Genomic DNA, 15,330 nt, shown 5'->3' with positions numbered 1-15,330 from the left:
TCCAGGCCCTTAAGGCATTAATGAAGCAGTTGGAGAACGTCTCTGTCTCCATCAGGCCGGGTGGTGCCGTGGGAGAGGAGGTCGTCCCTGCTGCGTTGAGAGCTGGAATACACAAAGAAGCTTTCTGTCCTTAGGATCACATTTAGATGATGACATGAGAAATAAAAATCTGGGGTAATCTGTATATAGATATATGGTCACTAGTATCGGTTGACCCGCACAATATCGGGAAGGAGCACCGTTTCTATTTAGAAAACCCTGCAGATACAAAGCCAAGGGTTGCAAAACGATGGGTAACTGGCTTCAGGCCTGTGCAGCTCTGGGTTGTGTTATGGGGCAAAAACATCCTGAGCGCTGTTCGTACATATTTATCTATATGGACATGATATATAATGCTTATAAGTCGCATGGTGGAAATACGATGAAGAATTCCGGAGACTCCTGGCCTTGCAATCAGACATTGGATGGGGCGTTAAAGCCACAGAGGTTTGGCTGCATTTAACGATGTCGCAAAAAACTTCACCCCTTCTGGCCATGGCCACTGCCCCTGCATTTACCACCCCAGGGTCAGTGGCCGTACGCAGGTCAGGTGCCTGCTGTTTCTTTAATGAGGGCCACTGTAAAACCTTTGGTTTGTGTAGATACAGTCATGAGTGTTCTGCGTGTAGAGGATAACCCTCAGCAGTGCCCAGTACTCCACCAGCCAAGCCCCCTGGTAAGTCATCAGGTTCAACCATGTGATGTCCCCCTGGCTAGACCTGTATCCTAATAATGCTGACACGGCGCACCTCCGGGTTGGTTTCTTGTTAGTTTTTTTCATCCCTTTTTTACTTTTCTAGTCCTCCAGTTCTCCCTAACAATTTCAAGTCCGCTAAGGACAACCCCCGGAGTATTAGGTGACCAAATGGCGAAGGAAGCTCGTCTGGGCCGGATTGCAGGCCCCTATCAGGAGACTTGATTTCCGAATTGGGAGTGGTCCCCAAAAAGGAAGCAGGGAAGTATGGGCACCTGCCATACCCGTAGGGCTATTTTGTTAATGACACTATTTCTAGGGAGGTGACATATGTCTCGTTTGTTAGGGCGGTTGCGCTAGTCCGCGAGGTGTTGGAGTATTCGGCTCCCTCCCAGGGTGTGGGGCCCTTTCTGTTTAAGCGTTGTTTGTTAATGACGGGTAGGCAGCCAACTAAATTCAGAACGCACTCTTTCCGCATAGGAGCAGCTACAGAGGCAGCCAGAACCGACGACCTTCCTAATCAGGAGACACAGAGCATCCGTCTTTGAAAGTCCTCATGTTATTCCGGTTATATCCACCCAGACCTTTTAACTTATTTTATTTTTTGGATGTCTGCCGCCCTGCAGGTTGATATCTAGGCCACTCTTATATTTTCTTGGCGGCAAAGGGGCCGAGTTTAGACCTGGCAGACGAAGCTTCGGTTTCCGGTATGTCGAGGCCTAAAGGAGAGGCAGAAGCGGTTTACGATGGTCCCAAGTGTTTCCGAAATCAGTAGAGGTGTTCTATCTCCAGAGGTTTTGGTAATACATGCCGGAGGAAATGATTTCTACTTTTTGCGAACGGCTGATGCTAGCTGGCCTGGAGAGCATATCCCAATTTTTTTTCCCCCCAGAAATAGTTCTTGTTTGGTCTGTGTTCATCCCCCGGGTTACCTGGCAAGGGGAACAAGATGCAGGTGTGGTTAAGAAGGAGCGGAGGACGGTTAACGCCCGGCTTTCTTAATTCGTGCCTTCCCATTTTAGTGTGGTTTTCCATCACCGACAACTTGAAGGAGACAACTGATGACTTATGAGGCCTAATGGTGTCCACCTCAATGAATATGGGTTGGATATTCTTCTTTCCAGCCTATTGGACGGTGTGGTGCAGGTCTTATTCTTGTTGGGTGGAGGTCAGAGCTCAGTATAGGGATGTACAGGCTCCTCCGTGGCAGTCTGAGATTATCAATGAGGTGGTAAAGCTGAAGGTGGACTTGCCCGCTGGGAGTCTGATGGCAGGCATATCGCTTTGGATCTCCTTATGTTATGAATACCAAGGACTGATTATGTGGGGAATTTATAAAAAAGAAAATAATAAAGCTGTGACCTCCGCCCGTCAAAAGTTAAAAGTTGTGTTTTTATCGGTGGGAGTGGAAGGACAACTTACAGGTTGGGCTTATGGTTCCTGCAGTCTTTGCTTTCCTGGCAGCAAATTATCATACAAACGCCCCCCCCCCCCCATCCAGAGTGACGCTTTAATGAGGAACCCCCATATTGTATTTATTCCTGTATGTAATCGGGCTATATATATGTCAATAGATCTGACTTTATAGAAAGCCAAGGGGACCATGATGAATTGCAGCAAGTAGATAAACTCAAGGTTTAAGCCTGGGTAGGTCTGTCCTGGCTCCTAGAAACAATGTGTCCCTTCTGACTGCTGTGAGCAGTGGTGTAACTACCGCGCTAGCAGCCGTAGTGGACATGAGGGGGCCCGTGCTGCCCACCGACACGCCCCACCATACGCCCAGCACTATATACAGGGGGAGCTATATGTAGTGCACTATCTACACGGGTGGGCTATATGTGGGAGACTATATACAGGGGTGGGCTATATGTAGAGCACTATCTATAGAGGGAGCTATTTGTAGGGCACTATCTATATGGGTGGGCTATATGTGGGACACTATATACAGGGGTGGGTTACCCGTGGTGCACTATTTACAGGGGGCTATATGTAGGGCACTGTCTACAAGGGAGGGCTATATGTGGGACACCATATACAGGGGGAGCTATATGGTCACTGTATGGTGTAATATTATGGTCACTGTATGGTGTAATATTATATGGTCTGCAGAGCGCCGGTGTAGGACTGGTATCTACCACTATATGGTCACTGTATGGTGTAATTGTAATGGCAGGGGGTAGGGAGACGGACAAGTGAGCCCTAATCTACCCGCCACTCTGTCCCTGCCTACTTGCAACGACCCGCCCTAGGCGACGGGGTACAACTGGGCGGCGGTCCCTGCGCTCAGTAAGTGCACGACAAACACGACAAACATACAAAGGAACACAAGCAAGGAAAAGGGGGCGTTGCCCACGGCAACACCGTGAGCAACCAGAGTGGTGAACGAGCCGAGTCAAGCCAGGAGTGTGCGAGGTACAAAACGAAAAGCAGAAGAGTAGTCGGTAAGCCAGGGTCTGTATGGAGCAGGATCAAAAATAGCAGGAGCTGTAGCTGGGCCAGGAAACCACAAGGAAAGAATCACAAGCACCGAGGGACAGGAAGGGCAGGCTTAAATAGACCGAGGGCGGGAGCTAGCTGAGTCTGGCCAGGTTACGATAGGCTCTCCCACTCCTAAGCCTGCCAGCCTGTATGGTGGAAGCAGGTGTCAGTCTCAGGGATGTATTCTCAGGTGCTGACTGATTAGTTCTGGGAGTTAACCCCGAAGCTGTGCCTGGCAGATCCTTTACAGTACCCCCCCTTTTATGAGGGGCCACCGGACCCTTTCTAAGTGGACCTGGCTTACTGGGGAAACGCAGGTGGAACCTCCTGACCAATACCCCAGCGTGAACATCCCGGGCGGGAACCCAAGTCCTCTCCTCTGGCCCGTATCCTCTCCAATGGACCAGGTACTGGAGGGAGCCTTGGACCATCTTGCTGTCCACAATCCTGGCCACCTCGAATTCCACCCCATCAGGGGTGAGGACGGGAACAGGAGGTCTCCTCGAGGGAGCCATGGACGGGGAGCAGCGTTTGAGGAGGGAGGCATGAAACACGTCGTGTATCCGAAAAGACGGGGGTAACTCCAGCCGGAAGGAGACAGGATTGAGGACCTCAATGACCTTATACGGCCCAATAAACCGGGGAGCAAACTTCTTGGACGGAACCTTGAGACGCAAGTTCCTGGACGACAACCACACCAGATCCCCGACCATAAACAGGGGGTTAGCAGAACGTTTTTTATCAGCCTGAGTTTTTTGTACGCTCTGGGACACCTCTACGTTTTTCTGAACCTGGGCCCAGACTGTGCACAGTTCCCGATGAACGACCTCTACCTCGGGATTGTTGGAACTACCAGGTGAAACGGAGGAGAACCGTGGATTAAACCCAAAATTAAAAAAAAATGGAGAGACCCCTGACGAGTTACTGACCCGGTTATTAAGGGAAAATTCGGCGAGGGGAATGAAAGAGACCCAATCAAATTGACAGTCAGAGACAAAACACCTTAAGTATTGTTCTAGAGATTGATTAGTCCTCTCCGTTTGGCCATTGGTTTCAGGATGGAAGGCAGAGGAGAAGGACAGATCAATCCCCAACTTCATACAGAAGGCTCTCCAAAACAATGAAACAAATTGTACCCCTCTGTCCGAAACAATATTGACAGGGACCCCATGGAGACGCAGGATGTGTTTGACAAACAAGGTAGCCAACGTTTTGGCGTTGGGTAGTTTCTTGAGGGACACAAAGTGGCACATCTTACTGAAGCGGTCCACCACCACCGACACCACCGACTTGCCTTGGGATGGAGGCAAATCGGTGATAAAATCCATGGAGATATGTGTCCAAGGTCTCTGGGGAATGGGCAACGAACGCAGTAAGCACGCTGGTCGGGACCTGGGAGTCTTGGACCTAGCACAAACCTCACAAGCGGCGACGCAGGCCTTAACGTCTTTAGGCAACCCAGGCCACCAATAATTTCTGGTAATGAGGTTTTTGGTCCCCAGGATGCCTGGATGGCCAGATAGTGTGGAGTCATGATTTTCCCTAAGTACCCTTAGCCGGAATTGCAGGGGAACAAACAGCTTGTTCTCAGGAAGGTTCCCGGGAGCTGCACCTTGATCAGCAGCAATATCAGAGACTAAATCAGAATCGATCGAGGAAATGATTATACCTGGAGGCAAAATACAAGCCGGATCTTCCTCCGAAGGAGGGCTGGCCATGAAGCTACGCGACAGTGCATCAGCCTTAATATTTTTAGACCCAGCCCTATAGGTAACCACAAAACTGAATCTGGTAAAAAATAACGCCCATCGAGCTTGTCTCGGGTTTAGCTTCCGGGCAGATTCTAGGAAAACCAGATTCTTGTGGTCGGTAAGGACCGTTACCTGGTGCCTAGCCCCCTCCAGGAAGTGGCGCCACTCTTCAAATGCCCATTTAATGGCTAAGAGTTCGCGGTTGCCAATATCATAGTTACTTTCAGTAGGCGAAAACTTCCTGGAGAAGTAGGCACAGGGGCGGAGATGGGTGAGGGACCTGGTACCCTGGGACAAGACAGCCCCCACTCCCACCTCAGATGCGTCAACTTCCACGATAAATGGCTCCATTTGGTTGGGCTGAACCAGCACTGGGGCCGAGACAAAGCACTTCTTAAGGACCTCAAAAGCCTGGACAGCCTCAGGAGGCCAGTGGAGGAGATCAGCACCTTTGCGAGTGAGGTCCGTAAGGGGCTTAGCGATGACCGAGAAGTTAGCAATAAATCTCCTGTAATAATTAGCGAACCCCAAAAAACACTGTAACGCCTTCAGGGAGGCAGGTTGGACCCATTCCGCCACAGCCTGAACCTTGGCGGGGTCCATGCGGAATTCATGAGGAGTGAGGATTTGACCCAAAAATTGAATCTCTTGTACCCCAAACACACATTTTTCGGTTTTGGCAAACAGTTTGTTTTCCCGAAGGACCTGGAGCACCTTCCTGACATGCTCAATGTGGGAGGACCAGTCCTTGGAAAACACCAGTATGTCATCAAGGTACACTACCAGAAAAATCCCCAGGTAATTTCTCAAAATCTCATTTATGAAATTCTGGAAGACCGCAGGGGCATTACACAACCCAAAGGGCATGACGAGGTATTCGAAATGGCCTTCGGGCGTGTTAAACGCAGTCTTCCACTCATCCCCCTCTTTGATGCGAATAAGGTTATACGCCCCCCGTAGATCCAATTTAGAAAACCATTGGGCCCCCTGAACCTGATTAAAGAGATCAGGAATCAAAGGAAGGGGATACTGGTTCCTTACTGTGACCTTATTCAGGTTACGGTAGTCAATGCATGGCCTAAGACCACCATCCTTCTTCCCCACGAAGAAGAAGCCAGCACCTACCGGAGAAGAAGAGGGACGAATGTAACCCTTGGCCAGGGATTCCTGGATATTCACTCTCATAGTTTCACGTTCGGGACAAGAAAGATTAAATATCCTACCCTTAGGAAGCTTAGCTCCTGGTACCAATTCGATAGCGCAATCATATTCTCTATGAGGAGGTAACACTTCGGAGGCCTCCCTAGAGAAAACATCAGCGAAGTCCTGAACAAACTCGGGTAGCGTATTCGCCTCCTTAGGGGGAGAAATAGAATTAACAGAAAAACATGACGTACAACATTCATTACCCCATTTGGTTAGCTCCCCAGTATTCCAGTCAAACGTGGGATTATGCAACTGCAACCAGGGAAGACCTAGAACCAAATCGTACGATAATCCCTGCATCAACAGTACAGAGCATTGCTCCAAATGCATGGAGCCAACAAGGAGTTCAAAAACAGGGGTATGCTGTGTAAAATAACCATTAGCAAGAGGAGTGGAGTCGATACCCACTACCGGGACAGGTTTAGGCAAATCAATCAGAGGCATAGCAAGGGACATAGCAAATTCCACAGACATGATATTAGTAGAGGACAGAAAAAATGTAGAAAAAAATCCTCCAGCTCACCTTGTCACAAGAAAGTCAGCACACGGATCCTCGTGTCGGCACACGCCAGAAATACTTCAGGAACAAGGGGGTTGGATCCAGCGCTGTAGATGCGATGTCTGTTAAAACGGGAGTCTGTTCCCAAGTTTTAATTTTGTCTTGATTAAAATCGTAGCATGTGAGCTACGTGTAGTAGTTGAAGTGACAAGTGGGTATCGTCCAAATACAGAGGGAAGAAGAAAGATAGGCGGTAGCCTACGCGTTTCAGACCTTCTCTAGGTCCTTAGTCATGGCTTATGGTAAGTCTGACTGTGCAGTCTTCACCTTTTATAACCAGTCTGTCTTGTGTGTAATTAGTTGATTGCGGTTCAGAGCCGAAAGAACAGGGAGGAGCCCCGTGGAATGCAATCTTCCATTCAATCACCTGGGAGAAATGTCCAAATTCCATTGATGGATAAGGTATTACTTTCTTTGCGTTAAAATCCTATATCAGAAAAAACGATCTGTGTAATTAGTAATATCTGATGTTTCTTTTTTTTCCTTTTTTGTAGATTCCAACAAAAATAGAGAGAAGTTCGGAAGATTTCATTAGATCGCTGTACCTCTTCGGTAACTATGTTTAATATACACAATATTTATTTGAGATATTTGTTTGTTATAATAGAAATATCCTATTGTAGTGACCTCAGAGACGTAAATACGTCTAAAAGCTGGCTTAAAAAGTGAAGAAACGCCTATTATTGACTTAAATGAAAAAACAATGGATTGTGTGTAGATGTGAAAAAGACGTACATTTAAAATAACAGAAAGAACACTGGTATTAGACTTCTTGATATACATTGGTTTTTAATTTTTCCATTTGCGGGTTTTCTTTATAGTTAGTTTACTTTTTTAACTGTTTGGTAGTTTTTCCCCCCCCCCCCTTTGCGTTTTTTATATGGATTTTTGTGTGTGAATTGACGGGAATATCTCGAAATAACTACTGAAGCTAAAAATCTGGAAATATTCAGAACTTTTAAAGTTTCCGATGAAACTTAGGAACCTCTTGTTGATTATATATATATCCAGATGTATTTATTCACAATTGGCAGCTTTGTTTTAGAAAAATATATATAATTTCAAAGTGAACAAATAGAGGTTTTATTGGATATTGTAAAGGTAATCTTTTAAGTGGTTCCTAGTCCATATTGTTTCTTTGGCATTTATAATTCATAACTTTTATTAATTAATATGATATATTATTTAAATATAGCATAAAAAGAATTTTTTATTTATTTATTTATTTGTTTTTTATTTTTCATTTTTTTTTTTTTGTTGTTTATTTATTTAATGCCATGGTATTTTTTATGTATTGTATAGGACTATTATGAATATATTCTTGTTTATTATTTGCAACTGATCTAATTGTTCAGATCAGATCTGTCTCCTTGAATCAAATTTTTGATCCTGTCACTATATTCCTAGAGTCTATTTGAAAATATTTAGTTGGCATAAATGTTGACTATGTTTTTAGAGCTGGATTGCCTGTTATAAATAAAATCGAAGATGTCACCGTTTTGCATTTAGTAGTGGAACATAAGGTCTTTTCTCAAATTTAAGCCTTTTGGGACCCTTGTTTGGAGGCTGAAGATCCAAAAGGCTTCTCTTGTTTGTGTTATATGTTTAATATCACCACCTCTTTTTGGATTATAAATTTTTTCAATCGCATAGCAGGAAAAACTGTTAATTGTTCTGTTGTGTTGAGTTATAAAGTGTTTTGCTACATTTGATGTGTTGAGGATATTGGGATTACGGATGTAGCCAAGGTGTTCAAGGATTCTTATTTTAAATTTCCTGTTTGTACATCCAATATATTTCAGGTTACATAATGTGCATTCAATTATGTATATGACCGAGTCGGTGTTACAATTCATATAATTTTTAATGGGATGTGTATCAGTGTTAGTTGAATTTGTGAATGCCTTTTTTGGTATCGCATATGAGCATACTTTACATGGATTGTTTCCACATTTAAAAAATCCTTTTTGTTCTAGCCAAGAACCTTTTGTTTTGATGGGATTGAAAAATGATGGAGAAAGTGTCGTGGCCAAAGATGGAGCTTTACGTGGGACTATTCTACATCCGTTCCTGAGGATGTCTTCCAGAGCTGGATCTTCTCTGAGCATAGGTAGGTGTTTGTTCACAATTCTTTTTATACTGTTAAATTGATTAGTTTGTTGTAAGACTAATGTGGGTGTATTAGATGTTGGTTTTAGATGTTTGTTTTGGGACAAAAGGATGTCTCTACTTTTCTCAGCTATTATTTTGTCTGCTCTGTCTAAAGACCAACCTGGGTACCCCCTGTTAGATAGTCTATTGTGTATAACTTGTGTTTCAGTTTTGAAATGTGCGTCTGAGCTGCAGTTGCGTTTTGCTCTATATAGTTCGCCCACTGGGATCGAGACAATGGTCTGTTTGGAATGGTTACTACCTGCATGTAAGATGGTATTTCCTGCTGTTGGTTTTCTGTAGGTTTTTGTATGTATTTGTATCCCATCTTCTCCTTTTAGTTCCAGGTCTAAGAATATTATATTAGTTTTGGCAAATGTATGTGTGAACCTAAGATTGTACTCGTTAGAATTGAGGAAATCCATAAATTTCTGTATGGTAGATACATCTCCCTCCCAGATGAACAGGAGGTCATCGATGTATCTACCATACCAGTTGATATTGTCTCCAAAAGAATTTTCTGTAGAGAAGATGGTTTTTTCCTCCCACCACGCCATAACTAAGTTTGCCAAGGACGGGGAAAATTTTGCCCCCATTGAAACCCCCCTTAGTTGGAGGTAATATTTGGTATCAAAATAGAAATAATTGTGTGTTAATAGAAAAGTGAGGATTTCCAGGATGTATAATTGTAATGAATCACTGTAGTTGCTATGTTTGTTCAAGTGGTGTTTAATGGCAACATGAGCTATATTATGAGGTATACTTGGATAAAGAGATGTAACATCACATGTTAACCATGTGTAATTCTTTGACCATGTTTTGTATCTGAATGCACAAAGGACATCTTTGGTGTCCTTCAAAAAGCCTGGTGTATTTTGTGCAATGGGTTGCAGGAGGGAGTCCAGCCACTCCGATGTTTTTTCAGAAAAAGACCCTATTCCCGATACTATTGGTCGCATGGGGGGAGGGATAATATTTTTATGCGTTTTAGGCAGGGCATGTAATATTGGCGTGATAGGATGTTCCACAACCATGTAATCTGCCTGTTTTGATGTTAGGGAGCCACTATCTAGTCCTATCTTAATCAAATTTTTTATTTCTTTTTGAAATCCAATAATTGGATTTTGTTTTAATATTTTATAGGTGCTTTGGTCTGATAGTAGTTCCTCTATTTGCATTTTGTAGTCTTCCCTCTTCATAATGGCAATGCTGCCTCCCTTGTCTGATTTTTTAATGATTAGGTCCTTGTTGTCTTCAAGCGATTTTTTGGCTTTTCTTAGTTTGCTTGGAAAATTGTTAATTCTTTTTTCTTTGTTGGTGGATTCAGACAGTTGTTGTAAGTCCTTTTCTATCAGAATCTGGAAACGATCCATTGTTTCAGTCCTTGATGTGACCGGGTAAAATTTAGAGTTGATGGTTTTGAAATTACTTGACGTGTGGATATCCTTTTTTGGGGGTTCTGTATCTAGAGTTTCCAAGCATAGAAGAGTCTTAGATTCTTGGAAAGATAGTGCGTGTTCAGACCAGTTTTTAACTTCCAAAGGTTCCATTTGTGAGTGAAAATCTGTAATTGGATCAATCGTTGTTGGAGTTGTACATTTTTGTGCTTCGACAAAATCCGTCTCATGATTGTGAAAATGTCTTCTTATGGTTAAATTTCTGACGAATTTATTAACATCTAATAATGTACTAAACAGGTCAAAATTTTTAGTTGGTGCAAAATTAAGGCCAAGGGATAAGACTTCAGTTTGTTCCTCTGTAAGACTGGTTGTGGAGAGGTTAGTGATATTTAGGTTAGGTTGTAGTTCCTCCGGGTGCGGGGGCGAACGCTCTGTTCTTGATTTACAGGGTTTGTGTTCACATAGCAAATTCCACAGACATAATATTAGTAGAGGACCCTGAATCCACGAAGGCACTGCCGGTAGCAGACCTACCACCAAAAGAGACCTGAAAGGGAAGCAAGATCTTAGTACGTTTCATATTTACGGGAAATACCTGTGCGCCCAAGTGACCTCCCCGATGATCACTTAGGCGCGGAAGTTTTCCGGCTGCTTATTCTTACGCTTAGGACAGTTGTTCACTTGATGCTTGTCGTCCCCACAGTAGAAGCAGAGACCATTCTTCCTGCGGAATTCTCTATGTTGTTGGGGGGACACGGAGGCCCCGAGTTGCATAGGTATCTCTGAATCTTTCGGGGAGGAACGAAGCAACGGAGCTTCGGGAGGCATCATGGGGGAGTCAGAGGAGAAAACACATAAACGTTCACGTTGTCGTTCCCTGAGACGTCGGTCAAGTCGTACCGCTAAAGCCATAACCTGGCCTAGGGAGTCAGAAGAGGGATAGCTAACTAGCAGGTCTTTCAGGGAATTCGACAGACCCAACCTAAACTGGCACCTTAAGGCAGGGTCATTCCACCGAGAAGCTACGCACCACTTCCGAAAGTCAGAGCAATACTCCTCAACAGGTCTCTTGCCCTGACTTAAGGTCACCAGCTGACTCTCGGCAAAGGCAGTCCTGTCAGTCTCGTCATAAATAAGTCCGAGAGCAGAAAAGAAACAATCAACGGAGGAAAGTTCAGGGGCGTCAGGAGCCAAGGAGAAGGCCCACTCTTGGGGCCCTTCCTGGAGCCGGGACATAATTATACCCACCCGCTGGCTCTCAGAACCTGAGGAATGAGGCTTTAAACGAAAGTAAAGCCTACAACTCTCCCGAAAGGAGAGAAAAGCCCTCCGGTCCCCTGAGAACCGGTCGGGCAACTTGAGGTGGGGTTCAAAAGGCGCGGTGAGGGGAACTACCAGGGTAGCATCAGGCTGGTTGACCCTCTGAGCCAGAGCCTGGACCTGTAGGGAGAGACCCTGCATTTGATGAGCCAGGGTCTCACGGGGATCCATAGTGGTGTCAGGGACCAGGGGTAGACTAGGTATGGGCTTGTGATTATGTAATGGCAGGGGGTAGGGAGACGGACAAGTGAGCCCTAATCTACCCGCCACTCTGTCCCTGCCTACTTGCAATGACCCGCCCTAGGCGACGGGGTACAACTGGGCGGCGGTCCCTGCGCTCAGTAAGTGCACGACAAACACGACAAACATACAAAGGAACACAAGCAAGGAAAAGGGGCCGTTGCCCACGGCAACACCGAGAGCAACCAGAGTGGTGAACGAGCCGAGTCAAGCCAGGAGTGTGCGAGGTACAAAACGAAAAGCAGAAGAGTAGTCGGTAAGCCAGGGTCTGTATGGAGCAGGATCAAAAATAGCAGGAGCTGTAGCTGGGCCAGGAAACAACAAGGAAAGAATCACAAGCACCGAGGGACAGGAAGGGCAGGCTTAAAGGAACAGTGTCATCACAAATTATTTTTTTATATGTTAAAGATGTTAGTGCTTTATTAAAAACGTTTATATTTATTTGTGTGTTTGTGTTTTACTTTTTCTTATTTTTACACTTTTTCTTCCCTATGGGGGCTGCCATTTTTTGTTCCATTTCTGTGTGTGTCGATTAACGACACATACAGACATGGAATACGGCAGCCACAGTCCCATAGGGACTGCGAACGGCTCCCGTCCCATTCACTTGTGTGTACGGCGTCTGTGTGGGAACTGCGCATGCGCCGCTCCCACACAGTCCAATTTGAAATTGGCGCCGTCCGGTGCCATTTTCCTGTGGACCGGAAGTCGCGGCCGGACAGCAATATTACTACTTCCGGTCGCGGCTTCCGGACTTGTGCACTTGGACCAGCGGCAGCAGACGGAGCGGACGGGCCGGAGGGAGCCGCGGCGGCAGGAGCAGGTAAGAGATTTATATGTATGTTCGTGTTTGTGTACGTTTACTACTGTATGTAAACCTACTACACTGTGTGTTAGCTCAAAAAATGGCGACACACAGTGTAGGAGGTTACACCGTTCAAACCCCTCGTTTATCCCGGCACTAGCCAGGATAAAGGAGGGGGGAATGCTGAGAGCTCACTAGAGCGAGGGCTTTTTACCCAATTTTGCAATGCTGCAATTTTGGGAATAGCTCCATCTAGTGACCAGAAATGGGTAATATTATAAATTAGAATTAATTTATAATATTTCCTGACTCGTGAAAAAAAAAAAAAAAATTTGAACAATGTTTAATCACCCACACACTAAATGTTTAATTAAAAAAAAAAAAACATGTTTTTCTGGCAACACATTCCCTTTAAATAGACCGAGGGCGGGAGCTAGCTGAGTCTGGCCAGGTTACGATAGGCTCTCCCACTCCTAAGCCTGCCAGCCTGTATGGTGGAAGCAGGTGTCAGTCTCAGAGATGTATTCTCAGGTGCTGACTGATTAGTTCTGGGAGTTAACCCCGAAGCTGTGCCTGGCAGATCCTTTACAGTAATATTATATGGTCTGCAGAGCGCCGGTGTAGGACTGGTATCTACCTCTATATGGTCACTGTATGGTTTAATATTATATGGTCTGCAGAGCGCCGGTGTAGGACTGGTATCTACCACTATATGGTCACTGTATGGTGTAATATTATATGGTCTGCAGAGCGCTGGTGTAGGACTGGTATCTACCACTATATGGTCATTGTATGGTGTAATATTATATGTCTGCAGAGCTCCGGTGTAGGACTGGTATCTACCACTATATGGTCACTGTATGGTGTAATATTATATGGTCTGCAGAGCGCCGGTGTAGGACTGGTATCTACCACTATATGGTCACTGTATGGTGTAATATTATATGGTCTGCAGAGCTCCGGTGTAGGACTGATATCTACCACTATATGGTCACTGTATGGTGTAATATTATATGGTCTGCAGAGTGCTGGTGTAGGACTGGTATCTACCACTATATGGTCACTGTATGGTGTAATATTATATGGTCTGCAGAGCTCCGGTGTAGGACTGATATCTACCACTATATGGTCACTATATGGTGTAATATTATATGGTCTGCAGAGCGCTGGTGTAGGACTGGTATCTACCACTATATGGTCATTGTATGGTGTAATATTATATGTCTGCAGAGCTCCGGTGTAGGACTGGTATCTACCACTATATGGTCACTGTATGGTGTAATATTATATGGTCTGCAGAGCGCCGGTGTAGGACTGGTATCTACCACTATATGGTCACTGTATGGTGTAATATTATATGGTCTGCAGAGCTCCGGTGTAGGACTGATATCTACCACTATATGGTCACTGTATGGTGTAATATTATATGGTCTGCAGAGTGCTGGTGTAGGACTGGTATCTACCACTATATGGTCACTGTATGGTGTAATATTATATGGTCTGCAGAGCTCCGGTGTAGGACTGATATCTACCACTATATGGTCACTGTATGGTGTAATATTATATGGTCTGTAGAGCGCCGGTGTAGGACTGGTATCTACCACTATATGGTCACTGTATGGTGTAATATTATATGGTCTGCAGAGCGCTGGTGTAGGACTGGTATCTACCACTATATGGTCACTGTATGGTGTAATATTATATGGTCTGCAGAGTGCTGGTGTAGGACTGGTATCTACCTCTATATGGTCACTGTATGGTGTAATATTATATGGTCTGCAGAGCTCCGGTGTAGGACTGGTATCTACCTCTATATGGTCACTGTATGGTGTAATATTATATGGTCTGCAGAGCGCTGGTGTAGGACTGGTATCTACCACTATATGGTCACTGTATGGTGTAATATTATATGGTCTGCAGAGTGCTGGTGTAGGACTGGAATCTACCTCTATATGGTCACTGTATGGTGTAATATTATATTTTCTGCAGAGTGCCGGTGTAGGACTGGTATCTACCACTATATGGTCACTGTATGGTATAATATTATATGGTCTGCAGAGTGCCGGTGTAGGACTGGTATCTACCACTATATGGTCACTGTATGGTATAATATTATATGGTCTGCAGAGTGCTGGTGTAGGACTGGTATCTACCACTATATGGTCACTGTATGGTGTAATATTATATGGTCTGCAGAGCACCGGTGTAGGACTGGTATCTACCACTATATGGTCACTGTATGGTGTCATATTATATGGTCTGCAGAGCGCCGGTGTAGGACTGGTATCTACCACTATATGGTCACTGTATGGTGTAATATTATATGGTCTGCAGAGCGCCGGTGTAGGACTGGTATCTACCTCTATATGGTCACTGTATGGAGTAATATTATATGGTCTGCAGAGCTCTAGTGTAGGACTGGTATCTACCTCTATATGGTCACTGTATGGTGTAATATTATATGGTCTGCAGAGCGCCGGTGTAGGACTGATATCTACCACTATATGGTCACTGTATGGTGTAATATTATATGGTCTGCAGAGCTCTAGTGTAGGACTGGTATCTACCTCTATATGGTCACTGTATGGAGTAATATTATATGGTCTGCAGAGCTCTAGTGTAGGACTGGTATCTACCACTATATGGTCACTGTATGGTGTAATATTATATGGTCTGCAGAGCGCCGG

This window comes from Rhinoderma darwinii, unplaced genomic scaffold, assembly GCF_050947455.1.
Source record: "Rhinoderma darwinii isolate aRhiDar2 unplaced genomic scaffold, aRhiDar2.hap1 Scaffold_100, whole genome shotgun sequence".
Lineage (NCBI taxonomy): Eukaryota > Metazoa > Chordata > Amphibia > Anura > Rhinodermatidae > Rhinoderma > Rhinoderma darwinii.
Note: the sequence above shows the minus strand (reverse complement) of the source record.